Source organism: Protopterus annectens, chromosome 2.part0, assembly GCF_019279795.1.
Source record: "Protopterus annectens isolate FY-2018-M chromosome 2.part0, PAN1.0, whole genome shotgun sequence".
NCBI classification, from domain to species: domain Eukaryota; kingdom Metazoa; phylum Chordata; order Ceratodontiformes; family Protopteridae; genus Protopterus; species Protopterus annectens.
In genome coordinates, this window is record NC_056728.1 from 872,648,333 (window position 1) to 872,670,169 (window position 21,837).

Consider the following 21,837-nt stretch of genomic DNA (forward strand, 5'->3'; position numbering starts at 1 on the left):
ATCTTCATAATAATTATACAATAAAAATGACTCAAATTATGTGCCTTCATTTTTCTGACTGCATTGCAGAGAATGTTCTAAATGTCCTATGAGTTTTCACTCAAAGTGAATGCATTAAGCATAGTGACACTTTTTTTTTGACCTTGCACAATACATATACCTTTTGTTACTTTGTGTCAATGTAGATATATATATATATATATATATATATATATATATATATATATACATATATACACACACACACTACCTTTTAAAATCCTAACTGGTAAACAGGAAAGTATTCATTTTGTAACTGTTGTAATACAGATTCTGGAAGTACTGCTGGTATGTTGCCCAAGAAGATAACTGCTAACATGGTTAAGAAGGAAAAAAAATCAGGATACTAAACAGTCAATAGCTGAAAAGGGCATTCAATAACACATATGTGATAAGCAGTGTTCTTATATAAATAAACTAGGGTAGCTCTGTGTTGTATCATTTAGACATTTGATTGTTAAAATGGCACAGGGCACTCCACATATATCATTTTGCAGTGATACACAACAAAGCTAGTTGGTTGCAGATTGCAACTTAGAAATCTGATGACATTTAACTCTTATCAAGCCAATTGTTTCACTTTACTGGAGCGTTAAATGTAGGTAACATGCTCAAGGTTCACCTAATCATTTAGTACAGATGCACAGTAAAACAGAATGTTCTGCAATGAGAGAAAAAGCAGATAAAATATACAGACTGTATTGCATCATGTAATATATGCATACTGCAACAATGACATTTGGGCATTCAAAAAAATACACACATTTGTTTAGAGTAAAAGTATGAGAAATCTGTAGAAGTTGGCTTATGAATGATCTTGGTACAATCAAGAGTCTTCTGATATTAGTGATCCATGCCTCTTCATTGGCGGTTGCAAATACCTGACCCAGAAAAGAGAAATGTACAGAGTTAGAAATTAGTTTAGATAAGAAAATTATGTTCTTAATGCAACCTTCATATTAAAATAAATTACTTTCAACACTCTTTATGATGCTTACAAAGACTACTAAATGCTTTAGCACCAAACATATGCATACTAGAAAAATGATTTCATAATTTTATCTAGTCTTTAAGGCTTTAGTCATAGAGTAAAAATTTCAGCTGCAAATATAATATATACATTCAAGCCTATAAAACTTACAGGAGGAAATAAATGGTACACATTCTTTTTTCTTTTAGTATGGTAGGTAGGGTCTATGTTAAATCATTGAACGCTTAAAAAAGCTTACAATCTCGAACGCTTAGAACAGCGAAAAATGGCTGTTCCACAAAAAAAAAATTATAAAACATTACATAAAGTGGGGGGATTCGCCCCTCATCCTCCTACTTAAATATACCAACTCTGAGATCAGACTACAGTGACAAAAATGGCAAAGTAACATAAGCGGCAAAGCAATTTCTTTCCCGGGGAAAGAATTTGCTTATATACCGTTTCACTATTTTGCCTTTTCGTGCTTTCAAGTTTGATCAAGATGCATTCAACAAAATGCGTATTCAATCATTTAATAGGAACTTGGTAGGTATTATGCATCAAAAAATAGGTTGTTTTTCATTAGTTAATGACAGAGCAACAGTGCTAGCTTTGCCTGACTGGATTTCAATATGAAAATGCTCTGAGACATTAAAAGGGTGCAAGGTAAGGCATTAGCCACTTTACTTAACCTGTTTATCATCCATATTCAGAAAACACACTTTGTTCATTTAATATAAAGATGTTTCATTTTGGATTCTGTGGATTAAATTAAATGCTATCACAACTATTTCACAGCCAGAAAACTCTTCAGTATGATTAAATATGTATCTTATCCAACTATAAATAGTGGTCCAAAAGGCAGAAAGCAATTATTATAATAATTATTATTATCATTCTATCTATCTATCTATCTATCTATCTATCTATCTATCTATCTATCTATCTGTCTGTCTATCTATCTATCTATCTATCTATCTATCTATCTATCTATCCATCTATCTATATAGTGCTGGACAAGCAGAGGGATGCTGGATAATTTTATAGGTGGTAAGAAGTTGTGTATGTGTTAGTTGATGTGGCAGTTCTAATCAATTTAGGCTTTTCAGTGTTATACAGTGGTGGGTTATGAAAGGGGCATGTGCTGCAAATTTAGCAACTTTGTTATAGCATTGTTCAAGTTTTAATTTTTATGAAGCCTGGTGGTTAGTAAAGGATGGAAGCACCATACAGAAGAGTGGGGAGAAGCTAAGTAGTGGCAAGTGTAGTTTTATTTGCATCAGTGAGAAAGCTTTGGCTCTGTAAAGCATCCCTAATTTTTTATGAGTTTTTTTTTTGGAATTGTGTATATGCAGATCAAATGTAAGATTATAATCCACTATCACCCATATTAGTTTGCTATGAGAAATTACTTCAATGACTGTATTATCCAGAGAGAGAGAGAAGACTTTAAATTTTGTTTTTTTTCATGAGAGAGGGATTTGGGGAAAAAAGTAGTAGTTTGTTTTTTTGGGTTGAGAATGAGTTGTGAATTACAAAGGCATTTTTCAGTGGCTGTTAAAGCTTCCTGAGTAATTTTTTTGTACATGTACCATGTTGTCAGATGTGCAAATGAGAGTGGGTTCATCTGTGCATTGTATCAGGGTGGCCTGTTGTGTGGAAGTATAGAGGGTGTTGGTGAAAATGTTAAAGAGCAAGTGACCAATGACTGAGTCTTATGGTACACTGGTGGTGACTGGAAGGTAAGGAGAGAGCGTGGAGTGCCATTTTACTAATACCTTTTGGACAGGAAACTTTAGAACCACAGAAGGTTGGACTGAAAGAGACCTAGTGAGGACATTTAAAGTACAAGCTTGCCGTGACAAACAGTGAAGAAGGCTTTAGACAAGTCTAGAAATAAGGACAATACTAGTTTTCCATTATCTATAGCTTTATTGACAGTATCTATATAGGTTAGAAGGGCAGTACTAGTACTATGGGAAACACAGAAGCCATGTTGTATAGGAGATAAGAGTTCCTCCTGCAGGAGATAGTATAGCAATTGTTTATGAATACATTTTTCATGTATTTTGGCAAGGGGAGATAGGTCTCAAGTTATTAATGTCTGCTGAATTTACTTCTTTGTGCAGACGGATAATGTGTGACTTTTTCCAGAGAGAAAATGAGATTCCTGGAATGACCTATTTATATAAATTAAGACAGGATAGGCAATGCTACTGGCTGCTATTTTTAGGTACTCGCTTAGAAGGTCACTAGCTGAAGAAGAGTAAAGTTTAAGTTTTTTTGAGTAGTTTTATATAGAATTTGGTCACAGGTTTGAAGGTGAAAGTGGATGTGATATTTGGCTGTTGGGCAGTGTTAGGTATAGATGCTGAGGAATCCTTAGTTAGAGATTCTATACTACCTATAAAATAAGAGTTGAACTGTACTGCAGTTTTGAGTTGTGAGTTATCGGGAGAGGGGTTCGGGTGGAATATTTGGCCCAGATGCAGAATTTCTTTAATGGATGTTCAAACTCTTTTATGGTTGTGTTTAGTATTATTCTGATAGTTATTATATTTTTTGTCTTCATTTATTTGCTTTTCTGTACAATTGCAAAGCATTCTGAAGTTTTCAAGACAATGAGGTCTTTTATATTTTTCCCATTCCTATCATGTTTTTTCTCTATCCTGCATTAGCATTCTACTCTTTTTGGATTGCATTGCTTGTTTTCATTCTCTTCCTTCTAGGAGGTGCATGCTTATTCAGGATATTTAGACAAGTTGTATTGAATTTGATTACAGCATCATCTAAGGGGAGGATTTTTAGGAAGCTCTAGTCAATAGATGATAGTGTAGTAATCAACATTTCTGGGTTAAACTTGGAAAGGTTACGTGTTGTTTTATAAATATGCTGTTTAACTGGATGTGTGAGATATTTAGTCATATAGACTGGAAGATGATCACTGAGAAAGTCTGACATTGTACCTGTGATGGGGTATTTGCTAGGGTCTGATACTAGGATCCAGTGTAATAGAGAATTTGATGTCTTGCTTTAATGTGTGGTGCTATTAATTAGTTGTGTGAAACCATATAAATTCATGCTAGATGTAGGGGAGTTAGAGTTTATGCTCAATCAGTTGACATTCACATCACCTCGTAATTTTCTTTCTTGTGGAAATGTTATGGATATCTAATGTAGCATATCTTTTATTATACAATGACCCCCCATTAATAATCCAAAACATACATGCTGATTGGTCAGCATGCATGTTGTAAATCAGACTTATACTAATGGAAAAAGGTCCGGTCGCCTGGACTTTTTCCATTAGTATAAGTGCTTTTTTACAGCAACGGAGAATGCAGGATCTCCGTTGCTTTTTGCACACTGTCTCGCTATGTTAAAGGAGTTTAACATAGCGAGACAGCTTTAAAAAAAGTAATGGAGATCTTCCTTTCTCCGTTGCTTTTTTTAAAGTTGTCTCGCTATGTTAAATGTGAAAAAATTATATGGAGCTAGTCACTCAGCTGCCTCGCCATTGAAAAAATATTTTGAGCTCTCTCTGCTTACTGCTTGCTGTGATGGATCTGCAGTGTTCTTAGGACACTCAGTCTTGCTGGCTAGATTCTGCTAAAATTCAAAGTCTGGTTATATTTGCATTCACAGTCTGTTGCATACAGAAACTTGCAGAATATACACTGATGAGAGAATATACTTTGCAGCACTTGTCTTTAAGAGCAGTAACCAATAACTTTTTATAATAAACCAAACGGAAACACGTTACAGCTTAAGAGTACTGTTCCAACTTTACTTCTCATATAGTACAGATGATGTGAGAGATATAACATTTACCTTAGGGCTTGTGTCCCTACCATACCTCTAACATAGCTGGATTTATACAGCTCTTTATATACACTTTTTAGTCATGCATAAACATATTTTTGAGGAAACACATTGTTCTGTATTCTATTTTGGAGAATTGCTTATCCTGTAGAAACAATACTAAGCTTTCTTGTTTAACAATGTCTTGTAAGAGACCAGCTTTTCTGACAGTGTGAATATCCTGTAACAGTGTCCTGGTGTCCATGTAGAAAAACATATTTTTGAGAAAACACATTGTCAGAGATCAGCTTTTCTGACAGTGTGAACATCCTGTATTTTATTTGGATCTTTGTATAAAAACATCTGTTCTTGTGTCATATCCTGTTTTTCCATGCAGAAAAACATATTTTTGAGAAAACACATTGTCACAGTGTCATAAACATATCCTGTTGTTTTAGGAAACATATTGTGTCCATTTTTTATATGCAGAATAACATGTCAGTGTTCGTTAAAAGCAGATTTTGCATTTTTGTTCTTGCATACATCCTGTTTGAGTCTGTAAGGGAAAAATGTCCATTCAGCAGATTCCTTTTCCAAGCCATGGTCATTTAGTATGACTGCTGATCACATATTACTAAACTCTGTTTCTGCATTTAAGCAAGCCTTTTCTTTCAGCATATTTACAACATAATTAATTTCAGACTAATATTAATAAAATCTAACAATTCCCTCTGTTTTTAAACATACTCAAAACATTTTATATAGAAAACACATTAAGAAACAAACCTTTAGTTTGATACAACAAATCAAAATGCAATTTTACATAGTTAATACAATGATATTAAGTATTACTAGCAAAACTGAATGTATTTAACAATTTTTTCTTTTGCAGACCATTCTGTGAAAATATTTTATCAGTTATGAGCTGTGCCTGCTTTAATGTTATTTTTTTTAACTTGATCAATTTATTCTTTTGCAATCACATAATTTAATTTATGACTTAGAACTGTTTCATTAACTCTTTGCAACTGTTGAATTAACTATAAGAGACAGTAACCATGTGCTACTGCAAGCATTTATACACTGCTGAAAACACACAATTTCAATGTCATTTTAACCTTAACATTGTGGTCATGTCTTTGAACTGCCCATTAACATCTTGATAAAGTACTGAACTGGGCTTAGATAATAAATATTTGAAAGCAATTATTTTACTGGGGTAAAACCAATGATATTACAACTTGACAAATTACTTTTGAACTTATTACAATGTATCCTGTACAGTATGTATTTACATAGACTGTTTGCTGTTCATGCATTTCAATCTAGTAGGTACCCTGGACCCATTTTTTATTTAAATATGTTTTTTTACACATATTCATTACTAGACATTAATTTCATTTGTACTGAATTTTTCTGCATTTGTACATACAAAGACTATCATTTGTACTGAAATTTTCTACATTTGTACATACAAAGACTGTAAAGTACATTTAGTCTAATCTGACAAATTTAATAACATTAATATTGAGCAAAATCTTGGAAAATGTTTATGTCTCTTTAGAAATATCTAGTGGAATTGGCACCAAATGCATATGTCCTGTTATTTTAAACTACATACTCAACAATTATTAAAAATATTCATGCTTTTTTATACCAACATTGTTTTGTCAAAAACATATTGAAATAGTGACCATTCTTGCTATTAGAAACATTTATGCATTTTGCATATCTTTATTCTGTCTTGTATAGCTTTAATAAAGCAATTTTAAATCATCTCTTGTTTTTTAAACCATATCTTGTATAGCTTTACAATTTAACAGGTTGTAAATACAATTTAATTCTAAATAATACAATAATAACCATTATGATAGCTATTAACAACTTGTAAAATATCTTATCCTGTCAGGTTTAATCCAGTTTACCAGTATTTCTAATACACTAATACCTGTTTTTTCCTCTCCCTAAAAGAGTATTGTCAAGAAGGAATGAGATATTTTTTCCTGTAGCTTTATTTTAGACCCTTATTATTTATTTTTCTGTAGCTTTATTTCAGACCCTTGTTGTTTATTTTTCCTGTAGCTTTATTTCAGACCCTTGTTGTTGTTTATTTTTTTCTGTAACTTTATTTCAGACCCTTGTGCAGTACTGCTTATACAGTCAGTGTAAAACTGAGAAAGTGCCCCTCCCCCTGTAGTACTTCAGCACTGTTTTCCTGCCCTATGCTGTAAGAATAGAATGTATGTCAGCCTAACACTATGGTTATACATTTATTTTATAAAATTATGAACTTTTGTCTGATTTGATAATTTTTTATAAAGCTTTTGCTGTTTACTACCACTAGTAGGCATTTACACCCTCCTGCACAATTGATTTGAACTGTATATATACTATAGCCCATTTGCTGGCTGTACTTGATGCAACTGAGGTTTTTTCTTCTCTTTTAACATTTACTTGCAAACAGATTATCAGTGACATCTATGCACAATTGTGACATTTTATGACAATTACTAAATAGTGTTGCTTGTAAACATTTAAACAAGTATTTTTTAATAACAATGATGCTTTAGAAAAACTCAAGCTACTTGCCTGACAATCAGTCTTGTTGTTTATCTTATCTTTTCAACATTTCCTGTAACTATTCATTCAGTCTAGGAAGGTCTGAGCTCACATTTTATATTCTGTAAACTATAGTTAATTATTTTGGCATTTTTCCTTTAATGTGATTGTGATTTGCATAACTATGCATTTATACTACATAAATAGACATCATTTTCCAATTACCTTACATGGATTTCAGTATTTTTTATTTTTTTATTTATTTATTTAACTATTTAACTGTCCTGCCATTAATTTTACAAAAATTGTTTGACTAATACCATCTGTGATTTTATTTATTTTTAAAATTCAGAACTTTAACTGTTTGGTGTTACTATACAATTATAAAAAAATTGTAAAAAACAAAATAGATATTAGTTTAACCAACACATTTATATTTATATTATTTATATTCGCTGTTGTCTGACTGTTATTGTAACAGATGTACTCTATATAAAAAGAACATGCATGCATGTCTGTCTTGTATCTGTATATCTTTATACAAGCATGTCAGCCTTGTGACTTTAAATCTTTATTCTTATTAACTATTTTCATTTAATTTTATACACTAGAACAGTTTTGTTTACCTTTTGACTATGCTAAGAATGGCAGTCATATGCTGTACTTACTGTAGTACTGATAGATGTCTTGCTTTAACTGAATGAAAGTAAAACATTTAAAAAATGATTTGTCTCTATCATCCTACCATGTATGTTTAACCATTTTCAAAACATAAACATATTATAAAATATATTTATTTTGCACAGATTAGCTGTGTATGCAGGAAGTTCCCAGTCTTTGTCAGTTCAGCTAATTTATTTCCTTTATCCTGCAACTGCTGTTGAATTTTCTGTGATGTTGCATGGTCTTTCTGACATTCTTTAGTAAGCTGTTCTGCTGAATTTGAAACTCCTATGCACTTTTGAAAAGATGTATGTATAACTTGTCTAAGCTTCCTGAACTCATTATGTCTGTCTTTTAGAAGTTTACTACATTCCTTTGTAACAAAATGTACTAGGGGTTTTATCAGTAACTGATTTGACTCACATGTGGTGAGAGGGCATAACTGTTCAATATCAGAATGTAATGGAAACACTTTACCCTTAGTTAATTCTTCAGATCTGTCATTACAGTCTATTTTTTTAGCAATATGATGCAATATTATTTTATGGCATAATACACAAAATGCAGTTTTTGTTGAAGCACACAATAAACATTTGTCATATTTCACATGGTTTTCTTTGAGATACCAGTCAAATATTGTAATACATTTGCATAATGCCTTACTATCAACCTGCCCTAATAAGGTTTTACATTTACTAATGTGCTGTGTATACCAACATAGCAATTTTTTACATTTGCTTAAATTATGCATGAAAATATCCATACTGTCGAATAGCAACCATACTAAAAATGTGACGTAGAAAAAAGTCTTACCAGTGAGCAAGAAAACAGGTGATCAGGCTGTTGTTGCAGATGGCTGGAAATTTTTCAAAGTCACTTGAGAAGCTGGGAAAGCACAACAGGCAGTGAACTATTGGGCTAGTGGATACCCCCCTTTTCTTGAAGAATTTATGGCACTGCGAATTTCTTGAACTAGTCTCACTCCGGATTGTAGACATCTAAAAAACTTTACTACTGCAAGCTGCATAAACTGGAATACTTCTGTTTAGGATTTACACATATGTACAAATGTTAGTTACTGCAATTTGACTGAAGTGACCCTCTGCAGGGCTTACCATCACTCCTCCTGTGTTTGAATGCAGATTGTAGGTTCAAATGCAGGCTAGCTTGCCATTAAAAAAATTATATGGAGCTAGTCACTCAGCTGCCTCACCATTGAAAAAATATTTTGAGCTCTCTCTGCTTACTGCTTGCTGTGATGGATCTGCAGTGTTCTTAAGACACTCAGTCTTGCTGGCTAGATTCTGCTAAAATTCAAAGTCTGGTTATATTTGCATTCACAGTCTGTTGCATACAGAAACTTGCAGAATATACACTGATGAGAGAATATACTTTGCAGCACTTGTCTTTAAGAGCAGTAACCAATAACTTTTATAATAAACCAAACGGAAACACGTTACAGCTTAAGAGTACTGTTCCAACTTTACTTCTCATATAGTACAGATGATGTGAGAGATATAACATTTACCTTAGGACTTGTGTCCCTACCATACCTCTAACATAGCTGGATTTATACAGCTCTTTATATACACTTTTTAGTCATGCATAAACATATTTTTGAGGAAACACATTGTTCTGTATTCTATTTTGGAGAATTGCTTATCCTGTAGAAACAATACTAAGCTTCCTTGTTTAACAATGTCTTGTAAGAGACCAGCTTTTCTGACAGTGTGAATATCCTGTAACAGTGTCCTGATGTTCATGTAGAAAACATATTTTTGAGAAAACACATTGTCAGAGATCAGCTTTTCTGACAGTGTGAACATCCTGTATTTTATTTGGATCTTTGTATAAAACATCTGTTCTTGTGTCATATCCTGTTTTTCCATGCAGAAAAACATATTTTTGAGAAAACACATTGTCACAGTGTCATAAACATATCCTGTTGTTTTAGGAAACATATTGTGTCCGTTTTTTATATGCAGAATAACATGTCAGTGTTCTTTAAAAGCAGATTTTGCATTTTTGTTCTTGCATACATCTTGTTTGAGTTTGTAAGGGAAAAATGTCCATTCAGCAGATTCCTTTTCCAAGCCATGGTCATTTAGTATGACTGCTGATCACATATTACTAAACTCTGTTTCTGCATTTAAGCAAGCCTTTTCTTTCAGCATATTTACAACATAATTAATTTCAGACTAATATTAATAAAATCTAACAAAATGGGTTTAACATAGCGAGACACAGTAAAAAGCAACAGAGATTCTCCGTTGCTTTTTTTAAAGCTGTCTCACTATGTTAAACTCCTTTAACATAGCAAGACACAGTAAAAAGCAACAGAGATCTTGCTTTCTCCATTGCTTTTTTAAAAGCTGTCTCGCTATGTTAAACTCCTTTAACATAGCGAGACAGTTTGTAAAAAGCAATGGAGATCTTGCTTTCTCCGTTGCTTCCACCCACAACTCTGATGTACTGCATAAGCATATGCATGAGCAGTACATCAGAACTGCCATAGAATACCAAACAGCTGCAGAAGGGCAGCAAGGAGGCATTATACAATGCCATTATTTAAGAAAAGTAATTTTTTTTTTCTTAAATAATGTCATTGTACAATAGCAATAACCCACTTCTGGGTGTGGGTAATGCTGGATTTACCCACAGTTGTCTTTGGCCACTCGGGCTTTGCCCTCGTGACCAAACCACACCAACCGTGGGTAAATCCAGCTTTACCCACACCCAGGTGTGGGTTATTGCTATAGTATAGCTGTATTGTTGCCAGTAAGGATATCAGGGACAGTGATATATATTTGTTTATAATTGTTTATTTTGAGGAAAGCAATAGGAAGCTCTGCTGAACTGAATGTTGGTGTTGGTTTGCTGTAAAAGGAAATGTGGTAGGTATTGGGAAATATTAAAGCAATGCCACCACATTTCCTCTTCATACGATCATTACGGATGATATTATAGCCAGGAGGTATAACTTCGGAGTCATTTATGCTTGGTTTAAGCCAAGTTTCAGTTACAGAGAGAATATCAGACTTATGTAGGGTAATCCAGGCATAAAGTTAAGCAGTTTTATTTCTTATGCTTTTAACATTTACTACAGCAAAAATTAGATCACCTGTGCTGGGGATTGGCTGTTGTTGGGCTAAAGATTTGTGTGAGAGAGAATTATCTTTGTGTTCATTGTGATAGGTGGGGCCAGGACTAGAGTGTACATCCCTTCCTATAAGGATTTTAGTATACTGTAGAATTATGCATACTTTTTTTTTTCAAAATTTTTTTTATTTTTCAAATACATTTGAATGAATTCCATAGTATTTATACATAACATCTTAAATAACTACGTACACTATTTACATTAGCCTGACACTATAACAGATCTTAATGTATACAATTACTTTATAAGTATTTCCAATCCATTACCAGAGTGTCTGATCAATTATTGTGTAGTGTCAATCAACGATAAGACTTTTCCCCAAGGGTTACTGATAAATAGCTTTGGATAAATTCTTAGTTCTTTAATTTTAATTTCCAGTAATGCTGTGGTCTTCAGTAGACTGTAGAAGTCTTCCAAAGTTGGTATTGTGTTTGTATTCCATCTTCTTGTTATACACTTCCTTGAAACTGCAAGTATAGTCCATACTAGATACATGTTTGACCTATTCAAATGAGGACCCTCATTCACATTTAATAATACAAGTGCTTTAGTTAAATAAAATGATTAAATTAAGCTTGTAGAAAGTTATTAATACCATTCCAAAATGGGTTAATTTTAACACAATCAAAGAAAATGTGGTTCCAATCGGCATTGTGTACTTGCTCACATCTCCAACATATTCCTTTTATGGAATAACTAATTTTACTGATTCTATCTGGGGTTAAAAATGCTCTGTGCAGGCATTTCCAATTAAAAACTTTCTAGTATTGTGTAAAGGATATATATTTTATCGATAATAAGATAATTGTTTTAATATCTTCAGTTAAGTGTATTTAATGTCCTTTTGTTATATATTTCCAATATGAGGTTTTGGGTGTTGTTTTATAGTTTATCAATATTTTGTAAAATTTTGAAATACTCTTTCCCATGTCAAAGTCATTATATATGATTTCATATATGTATTTCGGAAATTTAGGTATTTCTTTAAATGAAGAATTGTTAATTATTCTACTTAAGTCTTGCAAATATGACAAAATACTCTGTAAAGTTAGCCAGTCGTGTTGTGGAATTTTGTATTTTGTTTTTATTACTTGCATATCTAAAACTTTTAGTTCTTTGATACATTGGTACCAACAAACAAATCCTTTCTGTTCCCAGGAATTAATAATTTATCTATATATTTTATGTGGAAAGTTCTTTGTGACTATAAATGGTGTTAAAAGATCAAACCAGATTTTTAAATCTATATTTGCATTAATAATTTTCCTAAATTAGTCAATGTAATAATTAATCATATGAGTTTTAGTGGGTTTAGTTATGTTATATTGCATACTAATACATAATATGTGCCATGGCAAATTGTTTTTATCTGTTTTTTGAAATTTATTTTGTAAATCAAATTAATTTATTGATGTAACAGTTAGTAATTCTTTACAATTTGCAGAGTAATTTGAACTTTTCCAATCTGAGATGGTTTTAGATATTCATGCTTTTATATATGTTTCTATATCAGGAAAGTTGGATCCTCCCCGTTTCCATGGTCTGATATGATGTATTAAAGCTATTCTGTTTCTTTTGGGAAACCATAAAAATTTTATTAGGCATGCATTTATTTCTTTAAGTATATTCCGTTCTGGTAACAGTTGCATTGCCAAGGCTATAGATAGGATCTTGGGCAGTAAAAACATTTTTATTAACTATAGTCTATCTTCAAATGTTAATATTATTTTGTTCCATTTTTCCACAGAGATTTTAATCGTATTGATGATATTATTGTAGTTTTTTTTAGACTAATTCATTATTATCCTTGCACAACTCGATTCCTAGATATTTTAAGGTAGATTCTTGTTTCCCTATGATGTGACCCCCCTTAGTCTGCAGTTCTTTTTTTAATTTAAAAATAAAAATTTTGATTTTGATTTATTGAAAAGGAATCCTGAAGTCATGTGCAATTTGTCAATTAATTTATTTATTAATTTATTTATTTTATTTTACATTTGTTGACCGGGATAGTCCGACTGGATACATGTCCATTTTCAGCGGAGGCCCGGGGAGAAAAGCTCCACATGGGTACAAGACAATATAGTTACAATACAGTGAAATAAAATAAAAGAAAAGGAAAAAAGCAAAATACAAGTTACATAAAAATTAGTTACTATAACCTAACAGTTTAACTACATAATAATAGTTTAATATATCTAATTCTTCTAATGTCTCTTTTGTATTAGATAATGTTAGTAATATGTCATAAGCAAATAGCATTACTTTAAAATTGTATTGCTCATAAACATCTATTCCTTTGATTTTTATATTGTTACAAATTGAATCTGCCAATATTTCAATAGCCCCAGCAAATAAAATTGGTGATATGGGACATCCTTGTTTAGTGCCTTTTGTTATATGTATAGATTCAGAGGTAAAAGGACCTAACAACATAAACTAACATATTTGTATATATATTCTTTAGGAGATGAACAAAGGATGCAGGACATTCAAATAGCATTAGGATTTTGAATAAATAGTCCCAATTTAGGGAAGGAATCAACGGCTTTCTCTATATCTAAGCCAATTATGAGGGTTTCTTTATTTTCTTTATTAACATAATCTATAAGAGAAATTATCCTTTTAATATTGTCATGTGTGTGTCTATGATATATACATCCAATTTGATCATTATTTATTGTTTTGGATAGTGGTATTATCATTTTGTTCATTAATATTGTCATAAATATCATATAGTCATTATTTAATAATGATATAAGTCTATATGAGGTACAGAAGTTTGGGGATTTGTTTTCCTTTAGGATTGGTGTGATTAAGGATTATCTCCAAAAGGGTGGTATTAAAGCTTGTGACTGAATTTTTAATAGAGTTTTATGGAAGAGGGATAGTATCCATAATTATGCCATCTATACCTGGAGCTTTGTTATTTTTACCGTCTTTTATTGTATCTGTAATTTCTTTGTAGGATATGGGTGCTTGCAGATCTAGTTTTAATTTTTCTGGTATTTTTTATATTAGAACATTTTTCATCTAGATTTAATTGATCAATATGTATATTTTCTTTTTGGAAATGTTCCATATATTGATTTCTGTAGGCATCAAGAATGTCACTTATATCCTAGACATTTTTTCCCTTTCTTTTCATGGAAGATACTTTTAATGTTATTAGCTTTTGATTGTATTTTGATTCTTGTGGATTAATTATGCAGATATTTGGGAGATGTAGCCACTGTATTAATTTTTAGTTTTTCTAAAGCTAAACTAGTTTTATGTGTTAGAATTTCATTGTATTTATTGTTTAATACTTCTACTTTCTTTTTCATCTCCAAATGATTTTGATTTTTTTTCAGCTTTTAGTGACAAAAGTTTGGATTATAGATCTAATAATTCAGAATCCCATTCTCTGATTTTTTTATACCAAGTTAGGATTTTACCATGTATGTAAACTTTTATTGAGTCATATATCATTATTTTATTTATCTCTGTGGTGTAATTAATATCTAAGAAGAACTGTAACACAGATAATAACCAGGGTTTGAACTCTTTATTTTTAGTTATATATGCTGGAATTCTGGAGTTAAAGATTAATGGTTTGTACCCATTTTGACGTTTTAGTATTGATGAATTGTGGTCTGAAAAGGGGCAGGGAGTGATTGAGAAATTAATGATTTTAGAGTGTAAGTCATGGGCAGCAAATATTTTATCTATTCTAGTTTGGGTACCAAATCTGTAATCTTGATGGAAAAACAACAAAGCTTTATCTTCTTTAAATTTGAAAGTATGTACAAAATGAAATGATTCTACCCACTTGTTTAAAGCTTTTGATACAGCAGATGTATGCAGCAGTCTTTTATTTGTATTTTCAGAAATATCAAATATACAGTTAAAATCTCCTCCTAATATTAAGTTGCCTTTATAATTATTGGAAATGAAATCCAAGTGTTTTTTAAGAGTTCCTGTTCCAATGCCTGCGGACCAGTACAGATTGGCTAGGGTCCATACTCTGTTATTATATTTAACTATTACTAATGCCATACTGCCTTCTTTATCTTCATGCTTATAAATGATTTCTGGGCTAATCATATTTGTTTTCCAAAAAATTGTTACCCCTTTTGTCTTTGTCTTATAAGTAGATTGCGCCAATATCACATATTCCTTAGGATTCCATTTGTAATTGTCATTTGTTTTGAAATGAGTTTCTTGAAGGAAGCCAATCTGTGCTTTGTTCAATTTTAAATATTTCAGTAGATTTGATCTCTTGCTAGGATTGTTTAAGCCACTGTTTTTTAAAGATAATACAGCTAAATCCATCCTGGGTTATTTAGACTACATATTTTTTTGTTTCACTGTGACTGTTAAACACTTTTCTCTGATCACTGTAAAGTATATGTTTGCGCTTTTAAAGGAAATTATCAGTTTTATACTTTGAGTGTTTACCAATAAAGTAATGTTTTGGTTAAGCATACTAAAAATGTTTTTGTGAAATAACAAATTTAAATTAATAAATGTTAACAAAACTAAGATCCACACTAGCCATGGAATGAAAATCATTCCTTATCTGATGGATAAACCCAAGTCCATCAGATTATCACTCATACCTTGACAATCCAGAACATCTGAGTTCCATAAACAGAATTATCATATAGAGAATATTTATAATAGGAATAAGCAATATTTATATTATTTTGAACAGATATAGTACTACTATAGATTAGACACAATTCTAATACAATATAAATTTCTACTTATTGTACAAGCAATTAATATTTACATGAAAGGTAGATAACAAGCAATTCAATCATAGTAAAGTAGGATGTATCATATATAAAACCTCAGTAAAAGATTACAGCACACAGTTATTTAACATATTCTCCCTTATTGATGAAGTCTTTCAAAAAGTATTACTTAATATAAATAGATGGTAATAATATTTATACCTAATGTTTATAATACAATGTATTTTACTGGATATAGCAGATGTTATAGTTCATTGTTTGCCAGCATTTAAGTAATCACTTTGTTTACTGCTAACTTACTTAAAGCATCAAGTTTGTTTTATGTGATCATTGATGAAAGTTGGTGCATTTTAATTATCAGTGTATCCCTCTTCCTTCCATTTCCTACGCATAAGGATTTTCATATCTGTCATTTCTTATTATAAAATGAATTAAATTATAGGTTAAAAACAACAAATTCACTTACTGTGATTAATGATTACAAGTTCCCTTTCCATATTCATAAATTGCCATTTTATGGCATATACTGAAAGTTTTTAGATTTAAATCGCAACATTCTATTTTGTATAATCAGCAAAGGTTAAACTGAGTGATTATTGTCAATTTAATACTATTTGTTCAGAATGTGATTGTTATTAGTCTGTGACATTCCTAGTTCAGGCTTCTATTGTTTCAAGATGGGTTACAAAACCACAGTTCAAGTTAAAGCAATTATATGACTTGTTATGCACATTTCCTTTTATGAGAAAATCATCATGCTTCCCTTTGATGTGCAATATAGTGTATGTCATTTATGTCAAGTTAAACAGTAGTGTTATTATACACAAGCCCATGTTATTAAACTGAGTGTCTATTGTCAGCTTAATACTATTTGTTCAGAATATGATTGTTATATTCTGTGACATTTCAAGTTCAGGCTTCTATTGTTTCTCTTAAACAACTTTGTCAGTTTGATGTCATGTATAAGCATTAGTTACTTTGGTAACCGCTTAAGCAGTATATATGGTCAGATGGGTTACAAAAACTACAATTCAAGTTAAATGAATTACATGACTTGTTATGCATATTTACTTATATAAGAAAATCATCCTGCTTCCCCTTGTTCAATGTAGTGTATGTCATTTATGACAATTTAAGACAGTAGTGTTTTATATACACAAGCCCATGTTATTAAATCCTGTCTTTAATATCTAAATTCAGTAGACTGCTTCATCTTATATGACGATTACATATTTTATGTCTAGATTTACTAAAATCATACATTACATAACTATTGTGTGTTTTTTTTTGGCTGTTGCTTAGTTATTTGAGAGACCACAAGCTGTAATGCTTATTCTTATTATTAGCTCTTTCCAAGCAGGTTTATACAGTCCATAGACTTTAAATTATGAGACCCTTTTAGTTTCTTATTTGTTATAAGTATATTTCCAACCTTACATACACACATATCAGTACTTCAAGCACGGGCAACAATACCCATCCAGTTTTGCCAGAATACCATTCACTATTCCATGTGGTGTGTTTCCAGGCTGTTCTTAAAATATCCAAACCAATATTTGTCCTGTTCCATTTTATCAGCCTGTTCCATGCAGTGGCCACTCTGCCAGTGAACCATTCAACACACCTTCCATTCCCACAGATATTTCCATGAAGGAAATCTGATGACTCTCTAGCACTTCCTGGCAAACCCAAACACCCCTCGAATCAGTTATTCTCATATGCCCAACACGTCCGAGCAAGCTCACCTCCCAGACCACTGCAAAGGGTTCTGCACAAAACCAAGTGCTCTTAGTCTTTCACAATAACTCAGACTTCTACTCTTATGTAAGTTCTTAATGTGTTTGGACCAAAATACATTTTAAATATAAAATTGAGCTTATTATTATTTATTATTTTTTATCAAGAATCAACTTAATGAGCTAAACAAAGTGTTGGAAGACCATCAATATGTGTACATGTGGTTTAAAACAGCCCTTGAATTAGTTAATTAATTACTTGTTATTATAAGTAAAAACAATGAGAAATGAACAAGATAAGTATTCACTGAGTTCAAGTAAGGGAATAGAAACTTCTATATTTATATTATATGTTGCTTTGTTTGGCTTATATATAATGTAAATAGTAACCCATCTTGACCTACCTTTGTTTGTGAAGAATTACTGGACTCTTTGAACATTCTGAATAAATCATTACTGTTTCTCAGTTGTTTAAGAAACACTCCTTTTTTTAAATAAAAACAGATGACAAGTGATGTACCATATCAGTTGATACTTTGAAAGATGTAGTTGTAAGAGTTATTTTTTGGGACAGCTATCTTGGAATCAGTTTTTTGTTTCTTCTTTCTAGCATTAGTCCCAGGATTTGTTTATTTTATTCTTTTTAAGTGTAGGGCCCATCCATTCCATTCCTTCTGGGATAGACACTATGTTGTTGTTTTTGATGACTATAGTAGCTTGTTTTAAGTCATTAAAGGTTCTCATCTCATTGGCAAAAAGTATTTTTATCTTGGCTGGAAAGCACAGCTGTGCTTTAATGTTGTTTTGTTTCAAAAGTTTTATTATTGGCCAGACTTTTTCCTTTGTTCTAGTATTCTGGAAGAATAACCATTGTCAAACCTTATCAGACTTTGATTGTATTTTAAGGATGATTTTCTCCAAGCAGATGTTAATATTACTTCCTTGTTCAGACACGAATGAAATTTTATAACTATAGATTTAGGTGGAGTATTTGTTGTGTTAGAATCAGGTTTCCTCAGTGCTCTATGTGCCCTTTCAATTCCAAATGAAAGTCCCTCTTTCAAGTCTAAATATTCAGGAATCCAGGTTGTTAAGAATGAAATAATGTCTTCTCCTTCAGTGTTCCTTTCAGGCAGACCAAAGATCCTTATATTGTTTCTCCTTTCCCTGTTTTTCTAAGTCATCTATTTTGTTAAGCAGCCATGTATTCTGTTTAAGCAGAAATTCTTTTTGGAATTCTTCCTCTTTAAGTCTCCGTCGATGTCATTTAGAGAAGTCTCTATATTTGTTATTTTTGTATGGTGTTGCTGTAATAGTTCCTTAAGAGTATCAGTCTGTTTTTTGAGAATTTAATTTGCGGTTTTCTAAGACATTTTTAAAGCCATCCATCTTCAAAGATAGTTCCTGTAAGGTAGATGTCATCAATTGCAGTTCTTTTTTCAAAGCAGTATCTGGAAGAGAATTCATTGAGTTCTTCATATTCAGTGACTCGATATATCTCCAAGTTACTTGACAGGAACGTTTTTGTATATCTCCACCAAAACTGATATTTATGTACTTTAGTAGTTTATCTATAGATTTCTGATGTTTTAAACTTGAAAATAATAACATTTTCCTATATTATTATACTAGTTTATGGAGCTCTCAATATTCACTGCTCTCAGTTTGCCATCTAGGCTCCACCCCCAGAATTATGCATACTTGTTTTTGGAGAGGATTGCTGTACTTAATTTTGTTTTGGTTTGAGTTGAAGTGCAATTAATCAGCCTGTGTTTGGAATAAAGATGAAGGGCGAATACGGGGCAATATTAAATAGGTTTGGTGCAATGTGTGGTGAGTGTAAAGAGGAAATATGGATAGGTGGTTGGGACAGAGTTGGAGAGATGTTGTGATATATTATTGAGTCATAGTAGGATGAAAGATGGCACAGTAGGAGGAGAAGAATATAGCAATAACCCACGCCTGGGTGTGGGTAATGCTAAATTTACCCACGGTTGGCGTGGTTTGGTCCCGAGGGCGAAGCCCGAGGGACAAAAAGCCAACCGTGGGTAATTAGCATTACCCACACCCAGAAGTGGTTATTGCTATTATCTATGACATTATTTAAGAAAAGAAACTGTTACTTTTCTTAAATAATGGCATAGTATAATGCCTGTTTACTGCCCTTCCGCAGATGTCTGGCATCCGCGGCAGTTTTGATGTACTGCGCGCCTGCGCAGTACATCAGAGCTGTGGGCAAAAGCAACGGAGAAAGCAAGATCTCCGTTGCTTTTTTTTTAGTGTTTCGCTATGTTAAATGAGTTTAACATAGCGAGACAGTTTTAAAATAAGCAATAGAGATGTCCGTTGCTTATTTTAAAACTGTCTCGCTATGTTAAACTCATTTAACATAGCGAAACACTAAAAAAAAGCAACAGAGATCTTGCTTTCTCCGTTGTTTTTTTTTTAAACACTGTCTCACTATGTTAAATGGGTTTAACATAGCGAGACAGCTTTAAAATAAGCAACGGAGATCTCCGTTGCTTATTTTAAAGCTGTCTCGCTATGTTAAACCCATTTAACATAGCGAGACAGTGTTTTAAAAAAACGAGTTATACTAATGGAAAAAAGTCCGGGCGACCGGACCTTTTTCCATTAGTATAACTCGATTTACAACGGGCACGCTGGCCAATCAGCGTGCACGTTTTGGGGGGATCATGGTATAATAGAGGATAAGCTGCAGAGTAGAATAATTAAGTATAGAAATCTGTATTTTAGAGATGTCAGGTAGTGGAGAAGTAGCACTGAAGAAAGAAACAAGAAATTGCAAAACTGTAAGAGATTCATTGATGGTAGATTCTGAAGGCTGGAAGAGGATAGCTAAGCAGAGAAGTATTTTCTATTAAAAAAGAGAGGTAGTTTGTCCTGGTATCTTTTCTGGGATGTAAGGAATAGAGTGGTATTAACGTCTAGAGTATAATAATGTATTCAAAATAAGATTAAATGAGGGTTTGTGTGGGAAAAAAGATACAATGTGGAATAGATAGGTACTATTAGGGAGGGCTAGGATAATAGATATAATGCAGTGCAGTATGGGATGGAGAATGAAAACTGGGAATGGGGCTAAAAATTAAATAGAGATAGGGAAGTAACAAGAAACAGAAAGTGTATGTATAGAAACAGTACAGTCATTGGGGAATGTTTTGGAATAAGAGTCACAAGTGAAAAGTGTATGTAGGAAGTATATTAATAGAGCAAGTAGTAGTGAGTGTGAATTGGGGGTCGTGTAGGGGAGTGAAGCGAAGCCGAGCATAGCAGGCTTCCCATCTTCAGGTCATTTTATGACTGATATCTATTAGTTTACAGACAGACAGATTGTCTGTCATTTCCTAAGACAAAGGCCTGCCATAAGCAGCATAGTCTACTATTCAAGCAAAAGGGGACAGTGGCCAACTTAGTAAGAGGTCCTTAGAATGCATGGACTATTTCACTGAGATTTTCAATCACACAGCAGGCATGTATTTAACTGATTAATATGCAGCAAGATTCTTCATGATAGACTATTTCACAGAGATTTTCAATCACAGAGCAGGCATGCATTTAATGGATTAATGAGCAGCAAGGTTCTTCATGATAACTATGCTTACATTAAACACTGACAAAATTATACCTCATCATACCGCAGACAAATTTTCACAAACCTTAATCTCTTTCTCTCACTGCCCATAACACTTATTGATATCCTCCAACAACATTACATTATGACAATAAGTAGCACAATCATATGTCTGCATACTGCTGGAACACTGTGCCATCCACAGCCTGTTAGTACAGGGAAAAATACAATCAGTTAAAAAATAAAAGAAGAACATATCTATTCCCTAATATAACATTTATCTGCTGGTGCTCTGCTTAGATGTGACATACTGATATTATGCGGGGAGAAATCGTCATTAGTGAATGATTACAGTGTTGCGCGGTTCAAACATAATGGGTACTTTATTTCCCACATGGCTGTACATTTGAAAGCTCAAAGTAAGCTTGGTTCATTTTATGTGAGCATACTATCATGGAATCCAGGGTGGGACATATCTTGAAACTGACAGAAAATACTTGAAAAAGTTAGAACTACACCTTGGGCAAATTATCCTGAGTGTTTAATGCTAATTGATTAGGCTATAAATGGATTTG

General features: G+C 32.4%; 1 protein-coding gene across 1 annotated transcript in view; it reads right to left on the minus strand.

Moving 5' to 3' along the window:
- Positions 1-223: 223 nt before the first annotated feature.
- Positions 224-21,837, minus strand: part of CCHR2.PART0H4orf54 (chromosome chr2.part0 C4orf54 homolog) — a 629,686-nt gene continuing 608,072 nt past the window's right edge. Inside the window, 1 exon segment of the mRNA XM_044061138.1 lies at positions 224-920. The gene's annotated coding sequence lies outside the window, so the exon portion shown is untranslated.